The sequence below is a fragment of the Anser anser genome (assembly GCF_964211835.1).
Source record: "Anser anser genome assembly, chromosome: 2".
Lineage (NCBI taxonomy): Eukaryota > Metazoa > Chordata > Aves > Anseriformes > Anatidae > Anser > Anser anser.
The window spans coordinates 29,246,693-29,252,314 of NC_139721.1; the positions used below are offsets into that span (position 1 = coordinate 29,246,693).

At 44.0% G+C, this 5,622-nt stretch overlaps 1 long non-coding RNA gene across 2 annotated transcripts; it reads left to right on the top strand.

Moving 5' to 3' along the window:
- Positions 1-1,768: 1,768 nt before the first annotated feature.
- Positions 1,769-4,609, top strand: LOC310895885. Of its 2 annotated transcripts, XR_014581025.1 has the most exons (4): positions 1,769-2,079; positions 2,154-2,237; positions 2,980-3,261; positions 3,859-4,609. It is a non-coding gene; the product is annotated as an uncharacterized lncRNA (long non-coding RNA). The 2 variants fall into 2 exon arrangements; XR_014581026.1 differs by lacking the exon at positions 2,154-2,237 and having other exon boundaries at positions 1,778-2,079.
- The last annotated feature ends 1,013 nt before the right edge of the window (positions 4,610-5,622 follow it).

Here is a 5,622-nt window from a genome sequence, read left to right on the forward strand (position 1 = left end):
CACAGGGTCCTTCTGTCAGGAGCAAACTGCTCCAGCATGGGTCCCCTGTGGGCAGCAACTCCATGGGCTTTTCTACATGGGTTGCAGCTCCAGCCTGGGGCCTGCTCCTGCAAGATTTCTCCACAGGCTGCAACATCCTTCAGGCCAGACCCACCTGCTTCACCAGGGGCTCCACCACAGGCTGCAGCATGGACATCTACTCTGCTGTGGAAACAATGGGCTGCAGGGGGACACCCTGCTTCACCAGGGGCCTCTCCACAGGCCACAGGGGAACTTTGGCTCTGGAACCCTGCCCTCCCATCCTTCTTCAAAGATCTTGGGGTATGCAGGGCTGGTTCTCACTCTGCACTCTCCAAGCTGCTGTTGCACAGCAGTTGGTTTCCCTTTCATAAATCTGCTCTTACAGAGGTGCAAACAACATCACTTACTAGCTCAGCACTGGGCAGGGGCAGGTTCCCTTGGGGCCAGCTGAAACTGGCCCTTATCACACATGGGGCAGCTTCTGGATTCTTGTCACAGAAGCCGCTCCAGCAGACTCCCGCTATCATAACCTTGCCACATAAACCCAATCGAGTGATCTGAAATTATACATGCATTTAACCTTTGATAGAAATTTATTATAATTCAGTGTTTAAGAACTGAAAATTGTCTTACTATTGTCCTAGTTTCAGCAAGGATAGTTACTTTTCCTCCTCGTAGCTGGTAGGGTGCTATGTTTTGGATTAGGATGAGAAGAGTGTTGATAACACTGATGATTTAGTTGTTGCAGAGCAGTGCTTACACTAAGCCAAGGACTTTTCAGCTCCTCGCTCTGTCCTGCCAGCGAGCAGGCTAGGGGTGCAGCAGGAGCTGGGAGGGGACAGACCCAGGACAGCTGACCCGAACTGGCCAAAGGGGTATTCCATACCATCTGACGTCATGCTAAACAATAGATAGGGGTGGCTAGCTGGGATGGGGGGGCCGTCTGCTCAGCAATAGGCTGGGCATTGGTCAGCGGGTGGTGAGCAATTGCATTGTGCATCACTTGTTTCATACACAGTAGTAGTAGTAGTACTATTATCATTAGCATTAGTATTTTTTCCCGTCTTAATAAACTGTCTCTGTCTCAACCCACAGGCTTTGTTTTCCTATTTCTCTCCCCATCCCAGAGAGGGAGGGGGGAGGGTGAGCAAACGGCTCTGTGGTGCTTAGCTGCCTGCCGAGTTAAACCACAACAGCAATGTAGTCACGTAACCAACTTAAAGCCAAAACTTTCAGCCCAGTCCTTGACCTGAATAGTGAGTGAGGATCCGGATCCTGCCATTTATACGTGAGAGTTTATATGCAGCCAAAGTAAATACTATAGTCAGAGGTCATGGGGCTAGATTTTGAAAAGTCCTGCATAAAGAAGAGATCTCAGAAAAGCAAATTTAAAAAACTTTAATGTCAAGAAAAGTAATTCTGATTGCTATATTCTTTATCTGTCATGATTAGACAGATGAAGATCTATGATAGCAATTTTTCCCTTAAGGTCATTTTATTTTTTCTTTTATTTATTTCTTTATTTTTATGTATTAATTTTTTTAACAGGCTCTGTACTAATTTTCCTCACAGAATGACTAACAGAAATATGACCCTTATGCACCTTTTGCAGCTAATTCATTAGGTCAATTCTAACCACTAAGCCTCTTGTCAGGTTACTTCTATCAGTGATAAGGAGCAATTGACCTTAAAACATTGAAGCCAGGTAGATGAGGCTATTCCACAAGGTCTCTTGGCTCCACACTTGTTAGGTGAAATCTGCCAGGTGTGGATCATTTGACCTTTGCTATATAGGAAGCATGAGGAGTTGGGGGGAATTGCCTCCCCAGGGGAGTTTGAGGCTCAGGTTATCTGGGGTGCTTTTCTACCAGAGTGAAATGGACTCAGTGTTCCCCAGTAGGCTGCTTTTTCTTCATGTTTTTTACCGTCTCTGTGAAATAGTTTTAGAGACTCTATGAGCTAGTTACGTTGGTGGTGCCTTCTCAGGACAGTAAAACCCTGGTGGTACTACTTCACTGTGAAGTAGTTAGGAGGTGACTCAAGTTCAGAAGCTGGCAGGTAAGTGTTCCTGGGTTCTACAGTTGTTTAATGTCGAGGAGTTTGAGTACTTCCTTCACCTTGTCTGTTTTCAGCGAAATTACTTGCATGGATTTGAAGCTTCCTTCTAGCAGGAGAAGAAAAAAAAAAACAAACCACAGAAGCTTAAGTGCATACAGGTAAGCCTGGCTTCAAAGAATGTTCTTAAGTCTGTGTTTGAACAACAAGCTGTGTGAAAAAGGTGCCTTACTGTGAATTCAAATTTTGCCTTGTGATAAGTAGAAACAGATTTGGGTAGATACTGGTACTACTGATACTGGTAGATACTGGTGGCATTATCATTACTTTTGCTAAGTGGCAATTGTGAGAATGTGCTGTTCATAAAAGAAATGCTGTGTTCACAATATGCTAGTCAAAAGCCTTTAAATTACTGGAAGTTATAGTTTCAAGGAGATAACTTCTTTCTTTAAAAGAAGTTATTGTTGGCCATCTCCCCCGACCCCTCCATAGACTGGCTCCCTGAAGAAAAAGCGTGAAAGGTGTAATTGTTAATAGCTTCTGAGGTAGGGTCAGGGGAAGATGCGTTTTCCCACGTGTTCACTCTCCCTTTCTTCTCCTCCAGATGAGTTACGGTAGCTTTCCAAAACTTCGACTATACTTGGAATGCTCAGAGCAGCGTGTTCTTATCAGTATGTCTCCTCAATGCACTTGAGGTTTGTTTAAGGTTAAACAAATACTTCAGTGTCATCCAGAGATCGGTGCTGATGCAGGATAGTTATGCGTGGCAAGGAGAGTGGGAGGATATGGGCAGGTACCTAGAGCAGGGCGCACCTCCACTGGAAAGACCATGAGGAACCCGCAATGGATGAAGTGGCTAAACAGGTCTGGCAGTACGAAGACAGTCTTTCCTCTTTCCTACAGGCCTGCATCTCGGCTGTACAGAAACATTTTGAAGAGCCCGACCAACATAAAGAGAACTAACCTTCCTCCTCACCTGTACAAAGCAATATCTCAGCAATTGGGGGTAAGCCCACTTCTGTGCAAGGAAGACAAGAGAGCGCATACACAGCCTGTGCCAACCTGTGGTCGTACCCTGTGGAACCTACACACACGCGTACCTGCACTCACCATACCGACGTGAGTGACCACGGAGAACATATGAGAAAACAGGACGGAAAATCAAACTCGACACTTGAGGCAGGGGTATGTGAGTGGCAAGAAAAAAAAATTGGGGGAAAGGAATTCTATGAGAAACTTCCAACTCCAACTTCAGGTGGGTGGAACCTGAGAGCTCTGGTCCCCAGACTTTTTTTGCTAGGAAGATTATTCAGATGAGCACTCTACCATTTCTTTACCTTTGAGGGTTCTGAAATTGTCCCCTGCTTAAAGGAGTCAGCTCCAGCCTGTCTCGGAAAATAGTTGCTTAGGGCTAAAATCTGAGTTTCCGTTCTGTTACTTGAACATCCAGAGAGACTTATCCTCCTTCCTTCGTTGAGTTCAGTGCTGCCTAGTCTTAAGTTTTTCAGTTCTCAGTTGTGTAGCCCAGACTCTGCGATTTTAGAGGGATTGCGCTCCCCTTTACATAATGTGGGAATCCCATTAGTCTGTCTCAAGGGTGAATGGAGTATGGCACTTATAAATCATTGCAGATTGTGGTTATTGTCTATTACCAAGTTATTTAAGGCCATGCAAGTACCTTTTACTCTTTTCTCTTTCCTTTCATTTCTTGTCTTACGACTAAAGATTACATATTCGTTGAAATGTCTTTTTAATTTTAGCAATTTTTCTTTTTCCCTCTAGCTCTGCCAGTAGCTGACAAGAGAAAAGGACATCTTTATACTTCTCATTCTTGCGAGGTTAGAGGCAGTGCCAATTTAAATGGTGACTGAGGCTCTGCAAAGGTGCAAGTCTATCTTACTCCATCAAATTCAGTGACGCAACCTGAGTTTGCCTTAATTAACTTTCAAGGATTCAACCAATTTAAAGCTTTTGGACAATGACAATTATTTGAAAACTTCATACAGGTTTATTTTCTTCGTTTACATTTGTTTCTTATCTCCATCCCGTTCAAAGCAATGAGGACTGGTGTGCTTCTCTGTTCTCTGGAAATTTGCACTAGCAACCAGTGTTAGAATCAGAATCCTGATCTAAGAGTATGATGAAAAATGTTGAGCTCCAAGTTGGAAATTGGAGAGGAAAACATTCACGTATACATAAGAATTGTACTCAAACAGCTGATTACACCTTTTCTTACACCTGAACAGATGCTTACATCTGTTAAGGGAAAACTTTTTAAACCGGAGAAGCAACACGTAGTTTTCTACGTTTCCCTGGGGGATAGTGTACTCTTCTGTATTTTGCTTCTATACAAACAGTGCAAAATTTTTAATTTGTGTTGTCAGTCAAGCAACCGAACAACCTTGCACGCCATTACATGTTCCCCTCCAGATAGATCAAGCCCTGAATGCAAGATCAGACAAGTAAATAATTCCAACATGTAAAAATTAACTTGTAAATACATTACTTTTTGGCAGGTTTTTTGGCACTTTGTGGGGCTTAACTGTACTTCAGTGAGAAGAATGTCTTCTGGTGTGAACTGAAATTATACCTCTCTCCACGCTGTCTTTGTTCTTATTTTTTTTTTTGGGGGGGGGGGGGTGGAGGGGGCAACATTCCTTGTGGACACCTGAAGGAGTTGCTAAATAATAATAAAATTTAGGCGAAGGAAAAGTTCCTTCTCTGTTGTTGTTGTTCTTGTGTTCTTTTCCATACAGTCTTAAAATGAATCACAGAATTGTAGGGGTTAAAAGGGACCTCGAAAGATCATCGGGTCCAATGCCCCTGCCAAAGCAGTTTCCTTAGAGCAGGCTGCCCAGGTAGGCGTCCAGACGGGCCTTGAATATCTCCAGAGAAGGAGACTCCACAACCTCCCTGGGCAGCCTTTTCCAGTGCTCCATCACCCTCACCGTGGAGAAGTTCTTTCGCAGGTTGGTGCGGAACTTCCTGTGCTCCATTTTGTGGCTGTCACCCCTTGTCCTGTCCCCACAAACCACTGAAAAGAGGTTGGCCAAATCCCTCTGTCTCCCACACCTCAGGTATTTATAAACATGGTTGAGGTCCCCTCTCAGTCGTCTTTTCTGCAGGCTGAACAGTCCCAGGTCTCTCAGCCTTTCTTCATAGGGAAGAAATGAAGGTCCCATTTTCTGGCCCTTGGCAGATTGTAAGCATGCCGGAACCCTTCACATTACGTAGATCATATTTATCTGAAATGATAATAGCATACCTATAGCCTGCTGCAGGCTGAAAAGTAGCCTATGCCTCAGGTACTGTTTCATGCCTTTGCTGTTGTTACTACATCCTTGTAAGTCTTCAAAAGGGAAATGAAATTATCCTATACAGAAGAAACACTATCTAGAAGGAATTTCAGTTGCTAGGGCCTGAATTCTCACTGAAACCGAAGACAGGTATCTTACTGACTTGAAGAAAGAGGCTTTAATCTATCCTGGCTTCTTTACTAATAAAGGAGCATGAAAGAGACGCGTGTCCTTGTATCTGAAGAGGAGG